At 39.1% G+C, this 21,940-nt stretch overlaps 2 protein-coding genes across 6 annotated transcripts in view; both read right to left on the bottom strand.

The window, feature by feature from the left end:
- The window catches only part of CALD1 (caldesmon 1), a 116,329-nt gene extending 114,762 nt beyond the window's left edge, over window positions 1-1,567 (bottom strand). For 2 of the 4 annotated variants that reach the window (XM_069861549.1, XM_069861578.1), the window contains exon 1: window positions 1,475-1,567. The gene's annotated coding sequence lies outside the window, so the exon portion shown is untranslated. The remainder of the gene's footprint in view (window positions 1-1,474) is intronic. The other 2 variants (XM_069861594.1, XM_069861602.1) reach the window with 2 other exon arrangements.
- USP18 (ubiquitin specific peptidase 18) overlaps window positions 1-21,940 on the bottom strand; it is a 424,666-nt gene that overhangs the window by 143,561 nt on the left and 259,165 nt on the right. The gene's annotated exons all lie outside the window — the stretch shown is intronic.

Raw genomic sequence — 21,940 nt, 5'->3', positions numbered from 1 at the left:
AGTTGCTGAGCTGTCAGAAAAACTCTGGAGGGCAGTCACTGCTCTCCCTGAATATCCTATTCTAAGCACAAGGGGCAAGCACTTGCACTTCTGATCCCATTTCCTTTCGGACAGTATGGTCTACCTCTCTTTGTGTCAGTTTTTTAAGGAATTTACATACTTCATAAATGTATCACCCAACAAAGCACGTGGGAACTTAACTTCAGTGATCCCACTAGAAGAGTTTTTTCATGGGAAGTTTCAGAACATTTAGGCTGGTTCCGAATCAGAAAGAAATCTTAACTTGGGAATATCAACATTTCCTACAAAGAGGAAATCCCAAATTGTATCTGGCGTCAGTCTTAAATACTCTCCACCCCACCCCCCCTCCAAAGACTCAAAAGTAATGCAGAACTCTGGAATGGCAGCCAGGGCAGAGAACAGCCTGCAACAATTATCAGCCAATTCAACACTTGCACAAACCTTCTCAGAAGTGCAGGCAAAGTTAAATTTGCTTCCATAAGGACAATGGCAACACCAGCTAAAACGGGCCCAGTGTTCTTAATGGCGGCAGAGGGGAAGGCTGTGGGAGATAGAAGTCCCTCTCCTCCTCCACACTGCTCTTGCCAAAATGAGAGGGAACAGAGCAGAGATACAGAGGAGGTCCAGGCACACAGACAACATGGTCACTCATGATTGAGAATAAGCAGCTCACTGTACCCTGAATTAACTGAAGATGATGGTATCTAAGGGAGTTGCCTTGACCTTAGTGCAATATTTCGGACCCCATCAGTCTGTTATCATAGACGCTGCTTAAACTTAGAGCCAGTCCTTAATTTGTCTCCAGTCTGAAATTTCCGTATGTTGAGGGGCTGAAGTTTACACACATAAACACTTTCTTTAAATGGTTTGTGAGCCCTCACTTGGTTTGGCAGTGAAAGAACAACAGTTTCCAAAAGATGTCTAAGTCCTACATGTTGCAAATAGTCAGTAAACATGGTTACTTGAACTCTCACAGATGCCTCAGAACCTAAAAGGAACAGAAGACAGGACAGGACAGTAACCCACCAGCACACTATCTTAACACAAGTAAATATGACTGAAGACTCTCATTGCAAAGAAAACGTTACTGAAATCCAAGGGAGAAAATCTATCTACAAAAACAATGGCCACATGTCCACAAAACTATAACTGTAAAATTCAAAAATTTTCATTTGACTATAAAATTCAAGAAATAATCCTTTAAATCTACTATCAGTTCTGAAACAAGTAATCTCTGGTGACAGCTGACCCAGAAGAATAGGAAACAAGGGTCCACTGCAAGTCTGTCCATGGATTTTCAGAGGAATTTCGATCAGCCCCAAAAAAAGCCAGCGAGCACAAGGAAGAAGGGGGCAGAGGGTGGAATGGAATTCAGTATAAAAGCCTCAATACAAAAACTCATCTGATCACCACAGGGAAGGAAATCGGAGGTAACTTCTTTGTTCATACTTACAGGAAGAGAATCAGGAAAATATTCTGAACTTGTCAGTAACAAACCAGCTGCCAATTAATTCAAAATAATGACTCCAGAAGATAGAGGTGGTCACTGTACAGAAATAGAAAATAAAGAACATTGTTTAGCAATAGCGTAATTATTGCACACTCTTCATTTTTCTTCAGTAAAGTCTTCTTTAACAACACTTCTAAAAATTTTTTTTTAAAGCATAGAATAAAGCAACATTTTGCAAGAGCCTGACAAAACCTACTATCAACAGCTCTATAAATTAGAAAGCAGACTCATTACCCAAAGTCTCTTGACAGAGTCACTCACTAAAACCTCCTTAAAAAGTGAAGCTGATGCAGGCTGAGCTGAACATTCTCGTGAGTAGTAAGAGATGAAGCAAATCATCAGACCAGCAATAAGTTTTACATTTTCTCACAACAGAACAAAGTTTCCAGCGTACCTCCCTAAGGATCTATATTGAGACTTGTATTAGTCAACATATTCATAAAAGCAATCTGCAAAAGCAGATAAACAGTGAAAAGACAAAGTCTGTAGATGATACAAAATACTCATTATAGTAAAATCTAAAATCACAGAATCATAGAATCACTAGGTTGGAAAAGACCTCTTAGACTGAGTCCAACCACTCCTACCTGCCACTAAACCATGTCTCTGAGTACCTTGTCTACCCGTCTTTTAAATACCTCCAGGGAAGGTGACTCAACCACCTCTCTGGGCAGCTTGTTTCAGTGCCCAACAACTCTTTCTGTGAAAAGTCAGTACAAAGAATCGGAGAAAGGGTTCATAGTAATGAATTTCTGTAGGCACACTGAACTCAGTGTTCACAAGTAAAGGTACAGAGGAAAAAGCTTATATCTGTGTACATGAGCCAGTGACACTCAAAGACAGCAAAGACAAATGCATGTAGTGATAGGATGAGTGAGAATGGCAATAAATTGGAAGGGGGAGGATTTAGATTAGACATTAGGAAGAAACTCTTCACAATGAGGGTGGTGAGGCATTCAAACAGGTTGTTTCAAGAGCTTAGGATACCCCCTCTCTGGAAGTGTTCAAGGCAAGGTTGGATGGTGCCTTGAGCAGCCTGGTCTAGTGGGAGGTGTCCCTGCCCATGGTGGGGGGGTTGGAACTGGGTGATCTTTAAGCTCCCTTCCAACCCATACCATTCTATGTTTCTAGGATTCTATGTTCTACTCTCATTCATGCAATGGCATTAACAGCTTTGCAGGCCTAGCGCTCACCCAGCACTGCATGTCTAAACATAAGGTGGAACTCAAATTCCAGCTCAGTTAGGTACTAGATTGTCAGCTGACGTAGGTCATCATCCATTAAAGCAATCTTAATAACAGAAATGCTTTTATCAGAAGTTCTTGAAAAGGCTTTTATCAGAAGTTCTTGAAAATACTTTTATCAGAAGTACTTCGTGGCTTAAGAAATGAGGAAGTTGTTAGCATCTTGATTGCGGAAACTAGGAAAACCAAATCACATCCAAGGTAATTTAGAAGTTGACCTGTGACATTTAAATGTGTTTTTTGATTAAAAATGTATGTGCTCAAACACAAAGAAAAGGGAAGTTTCACTCCTCTCTACTCTGTTAATGAATTTTATGTCATTATACCCTGTGGCTTTGAGTGGAAATAAAGTTATGGAGCCTGGTTACCAAAATCACTGCAGATTATACACTTTATCCAATAGCTCAACAGCTAGGACTGTGACAGTGTTCACGTCATCTCTGCTTGCAGGAATTTTAGCCCACGTTTTCCAAAGGACACTCCAGGACTAGGATGTTTTTCTGCATCCTTTCCTTCCAGTGCTGGTGCTAGGAGTTTAAGGTGAACTGTACACACTAGACTAAAGGCCCAGCTAGCCCTGCATCCTGTCTGTGGCAGCAGCCAACACCAGATACTTAGGGTAGAACATAAGAACAGGGCAAGTATATGATGATGCTCCCAACCAATACTCTACAACAACTTGTGACTTCCAGAATGCCTAAGTCAAAGGTGAAATCTGTGTATTTACTGATCTCCATGGCAGCTTTTTTCCACTATTATTTCCAGTAGCTGCCAACACTCAGCAAAATCCCATAACAGTGTCCCACAACTGAAGTATGTACTCTGTGAAGATATAGTTCACTTTGGACAAGTAATTAAACCTTCAGACAGACACTAGGTCTCATCTATGCCACTTCCCAGATGAAAGTTCACTCACTTAAAGCACAGTTAATTGTGGTATGCACACAGGAAGTATTCCTCTTTGCATCACACATAACAAAGCAATCTGGAATTATCCAACAGCATGATGGTTAAGAAGCTGTTTTGGAAATAGCACACCTGGGTGTCATTCCAAATTACATATTTAATCATTTAGAAAAGTGAAATAATATCAGTAGGAGAGAGCAGAAGCACCATAAAAAATAAGTAGAAAGTGTTCTTTACTCTTCTTTTGGACAAAGGAGGTAACCCAGTCTACCCTACTGTGTTCCAAGTTAGTAATCTATTAGATAAAATAGGGATTCCTCCTTAAATCTTTCAAAATCGCAAATCATTTCACAGAATCATAGAACAGTTCAGGTTGGAAGGCAGCTCTGGAGATTCCCTAGTCCAATTCCCCGTTCAAATCAGGCTGGCCAGGATCATGTCCAGTTGTGGTTTGAGTACCTCCATGCATGGAGACTCCACCACCTCCCTGGGAAATCTATTCCAGTGTTGATCACTTACAATAATAGTTTTTTCCTACATTTAAATGGAATTTTCTGTATTTCAACATGTCCCTTTCCTCCTGTCCTTTCACTGGGTAACACTGAGAATAGTATGGTTCAGTCTTTTTTGTCGTCATCCCTCCCCACTCGCATAGTCCTAGAGTCACAGTGTGACAGCCATAGAGTGGTTGTTAAACTTGAACCTCATTACAGTTACAGGTAAGAATTTTTACTGATAGAGTGGAATATTAGCTCTTGTGCAAATTATTTTTTCCTCTCAGGAAAAATGAAAATGCGAGCAGGAAATCACCTTTTTAATAAATGGTCTAGGTGAAGTATTTCTTTGTTTACCCATTTCTTCCAGATCTCCTTTTGATTTTTATGTTGCAAGGGTTCCCACATAGTTTATTTACTTACAAAGACATTACAGAAGGACCACTTAAATAAAATTTTTCAACTTCACCTCAGATGTGCTATGACCACAAAGAAGTATTTGGCAAGCGAGTATTGCCAACAGAAGAGGGGAATGGGAAGCCTCAAACTCATCCGTTACCAGCTAAACAAGTACCTACTTTGTTTTCTAGGATGACTTGAAAGGAAAGGTGTGTTATCTCCTGTGAACTGCTCACCTAACCACCTATGTGCAGTCTGTCAGTATAAAACATCAGCATTCAAAGTAAATAAAAACACCTCTCATGCAGCAATTCAGTTAAGTTAGAGTTTAATTTAAAAACCATAGTCAAAGTCCATTGACTTGATAAACATACTTTTACGTGCTCTCCTAAATACAGACAGTTTGCTGTATCTAAGCTTTACATCCCAGAGGGCTGCAGCTATCTCCCAGTTACCAGTTTTTCTGTCAGTGTTAGGAGTGCGGTAGTATCACCAAGCCCAAGCTTTACAACAGTAAACAGGTGCTATACAACAGTAGGATGAAAAGGTAGTTCTTACTCCCAGCAAGTTTATTAAGCAGATACAAGAGGAATGAAGCTACACATTAGAAATTTCTCATCTAATAGCTAATACAACATTCTGTTATATATGTTAACATATTAATCATAGAACCACCAGGTTGGAAGAGACCCACCAGATCATCGAGTCCAACATTCCTATCAAACACTAACCCGTGCCCCTCAGCGCCTTGTCCACCTGTGCCTTAAACACCTCCAGGGAAGGTGACTCAACCACCTCCTTGGGCAGCCTGTTCCAGTGCCCTTTCTGTGAAAATTTTTTTCCTAATGTTCAGCCTAATCCTCCCCGGTGGAGCTTGAGGCCATTCCCTCTTGTCCTGTCCCCTGTCACTCGGGAGAAGAGGCCAGCACCCTCCTCTCCACAACCTCCTTTCAGGTAGTTGTAGATAGCAATGAGATCTCCCCTCATTATTACTAAAGAACGGGTTTGGATTTCAAGCGTCCACTTAATCTCAGCTGTAGAATAACTGTTAAGGCACAGCCCACAAATCTTCAAGGAAATACTTTCATCTTTCAAACATGTAGGTACATGTAAACACCTTTGTTATTTTCAAATTTTATGAAGCACTCAGGCCATTAGAGGTTCATCATCCTGTGGTCTCATCTGAACAGGATTTCTGTGATGCAGAATATTATCAGTAGTACAGATTCTTAGGGAGAATATGAGCTGTAGGAAAAAGTTTCCCACTCCACTGTATTTTCTGGTTGAGCCATACAGGCTTCATTACATACGGGGCTGATAGTCCTGATTGTCTAGATCTGTTCGGGGTAAAAAGTCAGGGAAAGAAAAGCATGCCATTAGCACTGCCTCTTACAGCCCAGCTGCAGAGTATATTGGAGATCTGAAGAGCAAGGAGGAAAGAAATCCTTCTCCAACATCCACCCACTCTTCGCAGTTCAGTTTCTTGAGAGCTCACTGGACCTCCCTTTCAATCCATTCCCAATGGCATAGGCGTAGCAGTACACAGAGTGGTTCTCCAGACAGGACTCAGGGGCACCCTGAGCTTGTTCCACCTTCTGTACTAAGGTGCTCAATGAACATTATTAACTACAAATATGAATCAGAGCCTATAAACATGATCAGTCTTTAAAATAATGCCAGTCAGACATACATATCGGGAGTAAGCCTGTAAAGGAGAAAGATCTGTATCCTCCCTTCAGAAAAGGTGCTAATATCCTTTTAAAAGGAAGCTCACCTGACCAACAAAAAGCTTCAGAAAAATGTTCATTTCTTCTCCACCTTCTTAAAATGCCTGTTATCCTTACACTGATGTCAGCAACAGAACACTAATACTTCGGAGAACAGTAACTCCTCTCACATGCACAATGCTACTCCCTCAATAGAAGTGAACATCTTTTCGATATAACTGCCCTGCATACAGGCTTTCATTCTGCACATCTTGGCATGAAACAGGAAAGAAATAGAACTTCTTCCTGAGGTTAAACACAACCAAAAGGAGGACTAGATACAGCTCATACTGAGTGGAAGTAGATTGCAAGATCTCTGTGGGGTTATTCTTGAAAGCAGAGGCTAACAAATAAGAAAAGTATGTGTCCATCTGAAATGTGGGCTGGGATATCAACCTCAGCCATGCAAATACAGCACTTCCTTCCTTCTTTGGCCACATTTGTGTTACTAAGCAGAAGCCATTTGCTAACCACACAGCAGTGGCATTCACATTAGCAGAAAATCAGACTCCTCATCTCTTCCTGCTTTGATCAGCAGTTACTGCCCACAGGAATAAACAGAAGGTTGTGTTCTTCACTTGCTCCATGCAGATCTTCAGTTCTCACATGGACTTCAGTGGCAGCAAGGACAGGCCAAGCCTGTTCCCTAATAGCTTTACATGAGGACAAATGGCTATCTCCCCAACAAAACAGGAATGTGCACAGCAAGGAAAAGACAATTCAGCAAGGGTTTTCCCCTTCCAAATGGTGAACTGGAAGAACAAACACTTTAACATTTAAAAACCAAGGCTTATCATATTCTTTTTTTATCATCTGGAGATTGAACATAAGCTCCCTCACATCACCAGCCATGGATACAGGCCTGTCTACTACAAGAACACGCAACTAAATGAAATCATTCATGCCTAAAAAAGAAGTCATAAATACTTTGGCAATTTATTCTCCCTTTCAGGAAAGGGCTACAGAAAGCTTAGAGCTCTAATCCAAATTATTAATAATCCATAAAGCATAGTGCATAATAATTCAGGAAATAGTCACTTGTAACAGACAGCAAATGGAAACTGGTTTCTTTATAGTGTATTTTGACAGCTGCTAGCATCACTCATCATGACAAATGAAAGAATTTGCTCAAAACAAGCAGAGTAGGGCAGCTAAAATAAGCCTGTAGTAACAAAAAGTTTGCTTCTTCTGAAAGTTCTGATTTTCTCCTCTCCCGTGTCCTCTTCAGTTATTAAACATAAACATACTGCTGGGATGGGTGTCAGGAGAGAGGGAGCTGCAGGGAAAATTCTGCAAGCTGAATCCTTTTCAGGGAACTTTAATTAATGGTGTTTCTGAGAAGAATTCTGATTGACAGGATTAGTGCCAGCACTAAAAGTTACTATTTGTGGATCCTGGAGCTCATAGCTCCCATAAAAATAAAGCAGTTTAGAAAAGAGCTTTGTGCAAATGAAGGCATTCCCTCAGCGGGGAAGGTTCATGTGAACCTCTTCTGTGGCTTCTCTTCACATGGGTTTTTCCATGGAGATGGGACAGCAGAAAGTCCCTGGAGAACATCTCCCCCTGGGTGCAGAAAGTTTGATTCAAATTTTCTAGGTTAGCCCTTGGGGAATGGTTTTATCATGAGCCAAAATGAAACTCTAAGAATTAATGTTCCCAAACTTAGTGCAGGGGAACATTTGGTTCCGCTTTCTTTGCCTCAGGGTTAATTTCAAGTTCAGACTGAATGCCTTTTTCTTTTAGTGTTCCAGTTCATGTCACCTTCCTACTAAGATAATGTTCTAGTATTCTTCTAGTGACACTCAGCCCAAAATACAATTTCACTGTTCTAATAACTTATAAGATCCTGGGACAAATTATTAAATTGACCACAAACATCACATTTTATTTGACTATTATCAAATCTCTAAATACTAACCCAAGTAAACCATCTTCTAGAAGAAGTAAAGCATTACACACCAAAACAAGAAACTGGAAATATGAAAATGTTTCTTCATTTGAAAAGCAAGGGGAAGGAACACAGCATATCAGTTTACATAGGAAGCACCCACTAGTTTGCTAAGCCATCTCCCAGAAACTGTGAAATGGAAGAAGAAAAGAAGAAGAAAGGTGTTTGTTTGCACTCTACTCCATCCCTTTTAATCATCTTCCTCAAATGGGATAAGATAGTAATTCAGATAGTGATTTCTTCCCAGCAATTTTTAGGCACTTAATTTGCACTTCTTCACTTTCTTGCCCTCCATTTTTCCCTCTCTTCTCCTGCTTTCATATCCATTGCACCTTCCCCACTGCACCATGTTCCAACTTCTCTGTTGTTTGCTCCTGCTCCCATTCTTTCCACACCAGACTTTAACCAATTTCTTGCCCTAGGTACATTTCTCAAGAAGTATACCACAAGGGAAGAGCAAACTGGTACAAATAAAATAAGAGTTATCACAGAAGTTTTTCCAGAAAAATCTAATCTCCCTCAAATCCTTTTGGGGCATCAAAAAATTATTGGATAACATTATTCTTCAGATCGTAATCGTTCATATGCATTTGTCCTTGCCTTCCTGGCTTCTGACTGAGGCAAGATGAGCAAAGCTGAACTCCCACAAAGGAAAAACATTGTACATCACAATGCTACCATTTATTCTGTGCAAATAGCTGTTTTTAAAGTACTACATTATATATGGAAAGCTTGCAAACCATGCATCACAAAGACTGTACCAGTATTACTGACAATTAATACATTTAATTGTATCTTCTTCCATGATCTGGTTCCAGTGACCCACAAACCACTACTTTTATTCCAGCTACTGCACTTCTGTCTTGGAATAGCTGTAGCTTTGATACTGTCAGCTCCCACTGCTGCTGGCAATGTTTAGTGTGGATGACTGGTACATGAACCTTTAAGTCTACAGCTTACTATCTCAACTTTAATTAGCTTCAAAATTCCTGCAGAAGTTACCAGATACTTCTGCATACTCAAGGGCCTCTAAATGTCCATACGAAAACTTAAATTTTAGTCCACTTGGGAAACCAGATTGATTGTTACAGGTGGACACCATCTTCTCCACTATATAAGTAATCAGCTCTGTCATGACATGCTGAGAAATGGAGCACCACCCTGACTCCTTCCTGTTCTGTCCCACGAATGGAGGAAATGAAGTTTCTGGAGAAGGCATGGCAAGCATGTCTATTTTCTAACTTTTCACCTAATGTGCAAACACAGAAACTGACAGTTTACAATCAATCATCTAAAGAAAAAAACACCAAGGCTGCTTCTCAACCTTTCAAACACTACCTGTGTGCTCAGTGATACCTGAGCTTTGCCAAACCCACTCCATTTATTTTAATGAACTACAACTCATAAATTCAATATACAGTTTAAATCTCTCTTCACTTGGCAGCCACATAAACAGCAAGGAATGTGCAGATAAAAGTTATCCTGGTCACACCTATTACTTTCCCAAAAGGAAGGGCATGTGCAGGTACTATAGATGAGAATCTAGATGAGTGAGCCCCAGCTACTTGTTTAGACCGTTAGCCTTGTTTTCAGTGGTAGGAAATATGACATAAAATCCATGTAACACATACAAGCTAAGTGCAAATGATGAAAGAAATCAGCAAGGGAAAAGAGGCCAGAGAGCTGTTGTGATGGAAGAATAGCAGCTGGGAAAACTGAAGTTAACCCAGCTATGTTATTTTTTAATTAAAAATAAACATGGGCTTTGGTGCCAAGGGATTGGTTAGCATTCCATTTTTTTAAAATAAAAAAAAAAAGGAATTTTGTTTAACTTCATTCTTATTCCCCTCCTAATCTCCCTCCCCTCTTCTGTCCCCTCGCTTCCCCCTCCCCAAAAAAAAAAACCTATTTATAGATTTTGCAGAAAAAACATTGTCATAAAATTTAGGTCAATATGCAGCACCACACAGAACACCTATTTTTAAGGCATTCTCTTTCCATCACATGCGTGCTCCTTGATTAAAAATAATCAAAGACTATCATTTTAATTTTGTTAATTATTTCTTCATCTTGCTAGCTCTACAAGTATGCGTGACTGCCCTGCCTAAGACTGCATGTGTGTAAATGATAAAGGTCCTCTTTGGAAAGCCCTTTTAATGAAGGTTTCAGCAGACTCATATTATTGCATCCAAGTTCAGCCTTACTTCTCTTCTGTCAAATATTAACACAGCTTTTACTGGACAGAGTTTGTCCCAGTTTTTATGGAATTTGCATGTGTGCAAGAACACTAAAGGTCTTAACACTTTCCTTGCAGTCCTCACTTTACATACAGGAGTGTGAAGTCATAGCCAAGAAAAATCAAAGAATCCAAAGACTCAATTCAGAGTTCTCGTACATTCCAAAGGCTCAAAGTTTAACTATTTTTAAAGACTAACTCATTAGCCTCTTTCCCATGTATATTTCATTATACATTTCTTGTGTGCTTTTATTATGGCTGAACTCAGAGAAGTCTTCTACTAGGTTGGTCTTATCCACAGACCAGTCTTATCACAATTATTTCTCTACTCTGCTGCCACATCACGTTTCAAAATCTTATCTTGCTTTATTGACTTTTACTTTCTCTCTCCCCATCTGCTTTACTACTTATTTACATTTCATTTAAGAAGATTTGGGATGTATTTCACGTGAAATACCTATCCAGTGGGAGTTACAATCGTTCTGGGAAAACGTGTAGGACCTGAGGGGTCCCCAAAACATATCAATGACATTGAAATTTTCAATAGAAATATGCATCTTCAGTTGAGTAAAGGTATCAGTACTGGTTGAATCAAAGAGAGAATTTTTAATAATTAGTCATTGAGCTGACTGGTTAAGAAACAAATCAGGTGAAGTAAAAATACTTGCATATACATCCTTCATCTCAGATAAGTACCATCATGCAAAGTAAGTCACCACCCCAAGGCCTCTTCTAGGTTAGGGCTTGCTTACATCTATCTGGAGTCATTCAAGTTTGCATTTGTCCATTGAGAAAGGGAACAGAATATTTAATTATTTATTCAGTGCTGAGCAGCTTTAAAAAGTAGTCTGAACAGAAACAGTGCAGTGCAGGATGGTCAAGGCAGCCACTTTTACATAAGAAAAAGACCCAACTTCCATCCCAACTGCACACAGTGGTATCTAAACCTTTGATATTGCAAGGAGACCTAGACAACGGGTTAGACTGAAAGCATCTCTCTTTCTACTTTTCTACCTTATGACATCTTTCTGTGTCCCCACTGCACTTCTGGAAAGATTCTAAATTTGTGAAAACATAAAGATAGAAATAATTTTTCACTCGGCTCTGGTCAGTGTCTCCTGACTTGCATCCAGATTCCTCTAGTATCTGAATCTTCCATTGACTCCAGAGAAAATTTGTGGTTTATAACAGAGCACAAAGTTAGCTACAGAAATAGCATAATGCATATTATTTGTGCTGCAACAGTATGCACAGGAGAAAGAGGATACTAGATTGCAAAATGTTTTTCTTTACACTTCATACATTTTTTGGAAGAGGAAAGAAAATGTATAAGGCAAAACAGTGCATTTGTTTTGTCTGAAGAATATTGACTCTTAAAGAAATATTGCAGCAGCTAGTGGCAGTTTGAGTCATTGTTGCTGAAACCATTCAAAAAAAACCCTTAGAAAGTCTTAGGAGCTCAAATGTTATCCCTCACTCCAACCAAACATAAATAATTCAACAGCTTAGTGACCAACAGTACACAACAGAGAGTTACTTTTCTGTGTAATTAAGCATTGAAGCAGCGCTGAACCATTCTATGAATATTAATTCTCTTTTGTGGTAATATTAAACTGGATTCAGCTTTAGAAAATAAGAGAATGGGGAGAGAAAAATAACTTTCGTATAATCCAAGCATACTACATCTCAGCCTCCTTAACTTTTACACCAATTTCCGTGTAAGAATAGAATTCAGTTGAATTAAACATGATTGGAGGGATGGTTTTATCTTTCAGATGGTCACTTTGCTTGAGTCTAAATGTTACGTGAAAATAGAGAAGTCAGAGGCTTCTCAGTTAAACTTCCATTTCCAGATAGGATGACTATCTGACTATCAAAATCGGAACTGCCTAATTCTGACTACTGAAGAGGATTCTACTATCCTTCCTAAGGTTTTTGTTATTGTTGTTGTTGGATTTTTTTGCCTTTCTTCAAGATCTGCAAGAGCTCAATCTAAAAATCAAAACAAAGCAAAAGCTTTGGGAGGTTTATTCCATTGCCTTTGTAATGGCGGGGGTACATACAATCACACAAATACTGAGGAGGATGAGGAAATCAAACTGAAAATCAAAAATATAAATGGAAGATACGAGAGGATACAGACACCAAAGAGACAGGTGATCTGCACTGCTTGATTTTGCATCTAGAAAAATGGCCCACACACCAACAGAGAAGGAACCTGTGTTGATTTACTGTCAGTATGACTGCGCAAAAAGCCTTATGATAACAAGTACTTCACGCAGCAGAGCTCATTCTACCTATCTTCCCAGAAGTATGCAATTAAAAATAGATAATCAAAGAAGTTACATGGCTAGTGTTGCAGCCCCAAGTTTGATCTTCAAAACAACTTTCATTAAAAAAATTAGATTGTTCTTCTCCAAGCTGTTCATCATCTCAGATATTTTTCTAATTTTGACTTCTCACTAGAGAGAAGAAACTATTTAAATAATTATCATCTAGAGATTCCTCAGCTGGAATTTGGACTGGCCAACATAATTCTTCCAGACAGTGCTCCTTGACTTTTTCCCATAGACCTCATTATTGTGGTGCAATGCCTGGAATGCCAGCTCCACACTGCAGAAATTAGCCTTCTGTGTAACAATGCCAAATGCAATCACTTCGCAGCAAGACTGTGAAAACTAATAGTATGTTCTCACTTTTGTATTTGAGTGAAAACTTGTTTCTAAGCTGAATTTGAAAGGGAAGGGTGCAAAATATCAGTAATTATGAGGTTTTCTAGGGGATACTGGATTAGCAGTCTCATAAAACAAAGTCTTTCATTGATCTACAAAGCTGACTGAATACCAGTGACGGCAGCAGCAACTATGTCAGGCAATTCTGGCTACTTTGCATTTTCCTTTAATGGTGCTAGTGTGGGGCAGTAGCTTTAGTGATCCTTTTAGCAGCAAATCTGTGATTCCGTACACAGTATTGCCCTCTGCATATCTATATAAAATCAAAAGAGCTACATTCCTGCATGAGAGGAACATGGCTGAGACTCCCAACAGGAAACATGTAACATATTCTCTCTTCCCTTGGCTAAGTTTGTATAGTTTATTGCAATACACAAGTATAAAGACATCTCTAATCACTTTTAGCCAACATTCAACCACAGTAAAGGTTTTGTTTCTGTCTTTAGTAAGCATATGATTTCAACTGCAATACTGAGTGATTCACAGATTTCAATCTCACAACAAATCTACAAAGAAAGGAGGAATTTCTCATTCCACAATAGGCTGATTGTAACAAAGGAAAAATAAATAACTTGCACAGTCATAGACATGTTCTGTGAATGAAGACTGTACATGGGGACCTTCCAGCGGACTAACATTTTTCATTTGGTATTCCTTACAGGGAGGGGTAGGGGGAGCAACTTTCTCTAAAAGAAACGAATGCTTCATTTCCTAGAAACACAAAACTGATTTCTCTCAAATTCTTTCAGTGCTATGCTCTGAAAAGCGAGAGAGGGCTGTGACAAATGTGGCAGAAGATGATAAACTGCTGTCTTCTCTAGAAATAACAATTCCCTTGCTGTCCACTTCCTTGTTGATCCAGTATCGAAGCGCACGCTTTATGCAGATCGCAGGGCCTCTTTATAGATCCATCAATTACATCCAAACTATTAAAAATAATGGGATGGGGAGGAAGGAGAAAAGAGAGGAAGCTTCAGGCAAGCCCCAAGCACTGTCTCATTCTAAGCATAAGCATGCAGAATAGCAAAAATATCTTAATGTACTATTGGAACTGCAAGTTGGATCAGCTGTGCTTGGTGGTTGACCAAACATCTGAGTTCATACATGGCTAAAAATCTCTATACATTTAATGTATAGACTGTGATTTATTAGCCCCTAAACTGTGCAACATTCTTACTTCAAGATAGATCTAATAAAATTTCAGGCACACATTCATAAGAAAGTAGAAAAATTATGTATAATGAAAATTTTCTACTTATGTGCCACAGTTATAAGGTTCCTGTCTCACTGGGATTCTTGAAATCAGGATGCAAAGCTTGAAAATTATCCTTTTATCTGCTTTCTTCATTCTCTTAAGAAGATATTCCCTGAGTGCCTTCATAAGTGGTATGTGGTGAGTATATCTACATTCTAACATGAAATCTCAAGTCTTCTTGAATTACTTGCCCTTCTTCCGTGATTTGTCTGTGGCCTAAGACTCATGAGCAGGCTAACCAATTGCAAACCAAGCCCTTCCAGGTTTAGGACAAACACTCATAAATATGACCCCTTTTCTCAGAGGTGCAATTTTCTCTGTGGATTGATTTGTCACCGTTTTCAAATATCTGCCTCAATACAAAGACTGTTTGGTCATACATAGCAGTAATAGCATGGTTTTCTCTATTCTGGTGCCCCATGCAACACATGATAAGGTGTCCACAGTCAAGTAAATATGGACCACACCATTTTAGTAAACTTTTTTGCTACAGCAGGAAATTAAAAAAAAAAACAAACAAACAACAAATACCAGCTTTTTATAGGCAGAGAAAGCTGCACTACTTCAATGAGAGGTACAATTCTGAACAGATGCAGCTAAGCCCTTACAAATACCTGTGTAGACATAGCTATTTCAGTCTGAGGCCTTAGAGTAAGGCTGGAAGACCAAACATTTTGAAGATGATATAAAACAAAGTAGCCTCTCCCTCAGCATGGCCATTTCCCCTACTTAGAGCTCCTTCCACTTGGAGAGAATGGATGCAGATCAGTCTCTCAAAGCAATGCACACTGTTCACTAGATTGTGTGAAGTACTGGTTCTTATCTTTTTAAGGAGACAAAAGGAAGTTTTTGTCCCCATGTCTGATGGTACGGCTTAAAAACTTATTATAATGACATTGTGCTGGGTGACTACTTGACTATAGAACATAGACAGAAAGCCAGTTTCTTTCCAATTTAATTTAAAATGGAAACCTCAGCACTGTGGTATAAGGCAAGTACTCTTGTATCCACAAGCATATGTTAACAGTGAAGTTTTCAGTACATCTTTGAGAATAAGACCATACTCTAAAAGTAAAGCCAAGTGACATTTCTGTCTTTGCACTTTCTGCCACCTCACCACTATGGCTGTTAGTGCAATCAGATAATTAGCTCTGTTCCTCTGGGGTATCTTTATATGTCCCTTGTGAAGGTGGCCAGCTCAGCTACTTGATCAAAAGTCATTTTAGGATCAGGAGCAGTGAGATACAGTTGAAGCACCACTAAGCCTTAACAATGCAAATTACCCTGGCCATAACTGCATCTGATCTCCTAGAAGAAATAATCCTGGGACCACACTGTCCCAGAAAGGAGCTACAGCACTGTGCTTCCTGGTTTGGTATCGAGGATGAGCACACCCTTTCGACCTTATTCTTGTAGCAGTTTTCCTGTCTTCTTTACTATGAAATACCTAACAGTACTTAAACTGCCACATTAGAGGCTTGTCATATGCTTTACGCTGTATAAAGGCTGATTTCAGCCTCCAAATTTTAAGTGAAATTAGTCTAGAGGATATAACCTGAGCTACATTTATGTACTAGTATCCCCACTGTGTAACCATTTATAGAGTCATTTAGGGAGGAAAAGACCTTTAAAAATAACCAGGCCCAGCCTGTTTCACCAGAGTAAACACAGGCAAATTCTCAACGTAGAGAGCTTTGTTCCAGGTGCAGGATAATGTAATAGAAAGCAAAACACAGGTAACACTAATATTAAACATTAATAAGCAAGCTACCAAGCATTATTGAAGTTCTGGTCATAAACTTTTTACTGTGGGATAGAACATATTCTTAAATAGAAATTAGCATGTTAATGGATTGTTAGTTACCATGACTAATGAACAATGCTATTTTCCACTGATATCTATAACATACCTGTAAGATTCATATCGGTAACTTGACTGTAACTTCCTGTCTTCACTTACCAGGCCTTTATAAAATAAACTTGGGAATAAATTACTAAAGTGATCATAATGGAGAAGCTTTGACCACAGAACCCTGGAAGAGGTTCTTCAAGATCACAGTCCACCCTTGCCTAGCTCTCAAGCTCCAAAACAAGTTCTAACAAAAATGTACTTGGCTTGGTCAACATGTATATTTCTAGGGAGACGCAAAATACTGATTTCTGAAGGCATAAGTAACAGTTAAGTGTCCTAGACTCTTAAGTTTTAATAAGATTTATGTGCAGTATATTTCTGAAAATTTCTTAAAAAACTATCTATTGCCTTCAACAAAGACTGAAATTAATCAGGTTTAAATAACCTAATTTTTATTCCTAGTTACACTCTTTTACATTTAAAGATGACATGACACTCCAAGCATGGATAAATTAGTCTTTTTTTTATATTATTTTGAGATCAGGAGAGCAGTAGATGTTGTTTATTGCACCTTTAGTAAGGCTTTTGACACTTCTTTCATAGCATATAATATCCGCATAAACAAACAAAGAGACGGATTGAAAACTGGAAGAATTGTCAGGCCCAGAGGACTAAGGTCAGCATTACAAAACTCAGTGGGAGGCCAGTGGTGCACAGCAGTGTCAACACTGGGACCAGTACTGTATTATATCTTCATTAAATGGCCTGGATGATGGAAGAGTCCACCCTCAGCAAGTTTGCAGGCAATACAAATCTGGAAGGAGTGGTTGATACACCAGGTGGTTGTGCTGCTATGCAGAGAGACCTCAACATGCTGAAGAAATCATCCAACAGGAACGTCATGAAGTTCAACAAAGAGATGTCATGAAGTCTCCATACTTCAAGGTATTCAAAACCCAATGGGACACAAACATGGGCAAACTACTCTAGCTGACCCTGCTGCTTTAAGCAGAAGTGGGGCTTGGACTACAAAATAGTCACAGGTCCCTTGCAACCTCATCTGTTCTGTGATTTTGCAGTTATGGTAGAGTTTTGGTATAAATATGCACTGATACATCTTGCAATATACATGGCACAAAAATACAAACAAACCATACTGTCTTCCATAGTTTAAAAGTACAGCAGGCCAGTTCCTTACGTAATAGCTTCTCTGTAGAAACCAGTCCTATGTATTCCAATTTGCATCAGTCAAGGTTATGAACAGTGCACATGAACATGGTTTTGTTCTAAACAGAAGTTTCAAAGTTGCCCTGATAAAAAGACTTCAATCAGAACAATTATTTTTAAGAACACAGCATCTTGCGTGGAATTGTTCTAATTATTGCCTTAATCAACATCATAACTTACAATACAATTTGTAATTAACATATGGTAAATAGCATCCACCAATTAAAGTATCATGTGCACTGTACATCTGATTCCTGTTTTCACTGGAATGCAGCTATTTGTGCTGGATCTTATCCAAGGTCTCTGGTTTGGCCTCTAATGCTCTTTGATGAGCAACCCTTAACTTTCTGGTGCAGTTAGGGGGAAGACAAGATTCCTGCACATGTGAATTAGGTCATAGATACGAACCTTGAAAGGAGCTTCATTAGTCATTTTTAGAGCTCCACTACTTTAAAGAAGAACAAAATAAATCACAGAACACATCACTACATATTGTCATCACAGACAGCAAAGTTGAATCTGTATTAATCACAAATATCCCACAGTTTCCCCTCTTGTTCCCTGTCCATCCTTTTCCTTTCCATTTTTTTTAAATATCATGGCCTAAAACCAAATACAGGCATTTTATTTAATTATTCAAGATCACATCTCTGCTGTTGCTGAGTGTCTTCTATGGATAGCTAAGGATTCACACTTTCCAGGGCCACCTATAGCTGCTCAGCATCTGCCAGGATTGCGCAGTCTGTCTTGACAAATAATCAATTTACTATTAATGATCCCTTTCCTCAGATGTGTCACTTTCTCTAGAGCAAGGATTCTCAAGTATCAAGAACTGACTGCTTCAAAGTATATAGTCTAAAGGACTGACTTGCCCTGTGCCCCTTGCAAAGTTCTGCACAGAGCCCACAGATTCTCCTCCTGACGGATCTGCAATACTCAAACACAGAGTGCTCAGCAAACCATAGAGCACAGGTATCAGATTAAACCTCTTGCACGTTAAAAAAAGCACAAGGCAACTAGGTATTCTAAGCAACCACATAATCATAGCATAAAGGAAAACTGAGAACTATCTTAAAACTTTCGTAAGCATTGCTTTGACTTTCCAAAATCAAAATCATTCAAAGGAACATCTTCCAAATTGAAAAAAAAAAAAAAGCACCACAGAAAGTTTCTGCTTTTACTTGCCTCACTCTAGAGTGGCATAACAATATTTCTCAAAAGATTACACCACTGGCTTGGGTGACAATTCTATTTAGGGTCCAAGAGAAAAAGCATACTAAGGAGATGGGCACTGCCACCATTATGAGTCAAACAACAGAAAACTGTTTGAGTCCTTGAAAGACTCACTTTCAAATAGAGTAATGCTGTGACCTTATACTCAAGATGATACTTACTGCCTAATTCTGCCATGTGATTTGGGGAAAGTGCTTGGGGTGAGATTAAGGGTAAGAGTTTGCCTCAGTGCTGTTTCTTCCCCTGCTGCCCTTTGATTCTCGCCTGATCAGATTTTATGTCTTTGAGGTCTTGGAATTTTTTCTACGTAAACAGTGCTTGAGCTCCTCACAAGTGTGGTGTAAACCTATTAATACAGATAATAGAATATGTTTTGGTTTCTTTTCTTTGAGACAGAGAATATACCAATAAAAAGTCAAAGGAAGCTCACAAAATTTTCCACATTAATCTATTCACTACATGTTGCAGAGTCAAGGTCTGTTATGAGCAATGGAGACTTTGCTTTAGTCTGAAAGGCAAAGCTCAGTTATCATTTCCATCTGTGTAATGTACATAGTAGTTTTATGTGCAACATTCCATCATGTGTTCTTGTTGCTGTCAAATACCAAAAGGGAAGAAAACGGAAACATGAATCAATGAAGTCATTTTCCTTCCCACATACAACCTCAGGCTGAAATGATGTCAGATTTCATAAGCAAAACAAGTTTGAGTGGCAGCAACATTTGAGAGGAGGAAACCCAAAGGAAACCTATGTTAATCAAAAATTGGTGCTGATGCAGCATCCCTACCACAAAGTCCATGATGAATTGAGGTCTTTGTGTGATACGTGGCTGTCACTTCTGGAGAACTTTGACTTTCAAAGAAGAGGGGAAAAAAGCATGTAAGGGCTATGCTCTCTTGCTCTCTCCCATACCAAACAAATCCTGAAGGGACTGTCAGATTGGTTCTCTTTACTCTCAAGTGATTCAGCCTCCTACTATTACATAAAAGTCATATTGGTCTAGTAACTGCTGTAACTGTTGGACTCGAAGATCTTAAATGTATTTTCCAGCTGAAATTATTCTGTAGTTCTGTAATTTCTGACAGCTCTCAGTCATCCCAACTAAATTGTGAATCATGCATAAATAAATGCAAGGAAAAATACCCCTTGCGTCCCTTGGATTCTTCTACTGGGGTAAAAATGGGGAGGGTGGACATGGGACCCAGTTACGCTAGTATTGTGCCAGTTAGGATGTTGCCTCTGCCAGGCAATTTCTCCAAAGGATAGCTGCGATTGGATTGTATCCTTTTTTTGCACCAGATAAAATGGACGAGACTGGGACTGATAACATAAACCTCAGCCTTGACCTTTCATGACCACTGGAAGTCCCACCGCAATTTTTACAAAAGTACAATTGTTTAGGAGAATTAAATTCAAGTTCCCCTCATTCAATATCTCTTCTGTAGATTAAAATGTGTGCACACCCTACCTAGACAGAGTATGCATGATGATATCCTGCTACCAGGATTCATCCTGCCATATGAGAACATAGCTCTGCTGCCTTCCCCTTTCCTCCTCATAGTCAAACAGGCTTTAGCAAAAACAGAAATCAGAGAGTTCAAAACAATCGAGTTGAAATGGCCTTTCTCTCATTTCCCTCTCCCTGAATTGCTACCATTTCACATGCCCTACTGTTCAGTACATAAGCCTCTATTTGAGGTAAGATTTGAAGAGGATGAGGGAAGGGGGCTGAGGGGAAAATTTACCTATTTTTTTCCCCTTGCATGTCACATTTTAGAAAGACCAGTGAGGAAGGTACATGGCACATTAGCTAATGTATTATCTCCTCCTGTCATTTCAGGGTAATTTTAGACTGGGAGAGAAATGTGGCAAGCTTGAACCACATTAAAGTCCTGATATAGCAAAGTGCTTTGAGACACACGCTTACAGTTAAGCATGTGCCTAAATGCTTTGCTGAATTAGGACCTAAGTTGGTAAAAGGGCAATTGATTAATCATTTCTGACAACCACCAGAAATTAATGAGCCACAGACCTCCACTTTTTCCTCCAAATGACTATGCTTAAACTCAAGGAAATTTCATTATGGAAACAGAAAGCACTTATAAGTAAATCATGTGTGTCTCCTTTGCAAATATTAATTTTATCTGCAATTAGTGCTAAACCCAAACTTCCTTTCGTACAGTAATCTGAGACAGTGCCACTTGCCCCGTGTAACTGGTTACTCATTCAGACCCATAAATTTCTTTCTAGAATTGCACAGCCTATGGAAAGTTCTATGAACTCAGCTAAATCAACCATGAAATAAGCAGCATCCAACATACTAACCAAAAGGTTGCCTGATTGCCACAAACTTCAGAATGAATCAAGCAGGCACTGTACAATCCACCAAGAAATTAAGAGCTCAGTACCACAATGTGCTGAAAGCTGCTTCAAGCTGCTCCTCACTGAGATGTTACAGGATCAAGTCCCAGGTAATTAACACAGGCTATTCAAGCTCTCCCACATGAGAGATGGAAAAGGTCCAAAAGAGTGAGAGGAAAATCTTGGTCCTCCAAGATGCAATCCAGCTCTCTGTGTGCCAAGTTGTACTACATCATGGAGGCTTTTTAATCAGCAATGCGTTTTAGCTGACTTCGTTTTTTTGTATTTACAGACAGGAAAATCCTGTGGCTAAAGCATATCTACAGGAGCCCTGACATTCAATTTTACCATCAACTTTACCTAAATATCATTAAACAACTCGTCTTGTTCTTCCTAGCACCATTATAATAATTGCAGAGCACAGACAACACTTCCAGTACAACAAAAGCAATCACTTATATTAACACTGTGAGGTCTTGATATAACAGACACACTAAGAAGCTTCAAGTCTATGAATTTCAAAACAGGGATACTCATTGATATAATTCATAAGATATCTAAAATTATTATCCCTTTTTCCATCTTTACATACGCATATTAAGAATCTGAGTCAGATTTCAAGTGTAGACATATGGTATATAAAATTAGAAATACACTATGGATGCCATACAGCACAACTTTAATGGGTGTTTGCAGTGCTTGGAGGGCAAAGATGGAAGTGGCCTTCACACAAGTTGCTAACTGCAAATAGTTAG

Source organism: Phaenicophaeus curvirostris, chromosome 1 (genome assembly GCF_032191515.1).
Source record: "Phaenicophaeus curvirostris isolate KB17595 chromosome 1, BPBGC_Pcur_1.0, whole genome shotgun sequence".
NCBI lineage: Eukaryota > Metazoa > Chordata > Aves > Cuculiformes > Cuculidae > Phaenicophaeus > Phaenicophaeus curvirostris.
This window is presented reverse-complemented; position numbering and strand designations above follow the sequence as displayed.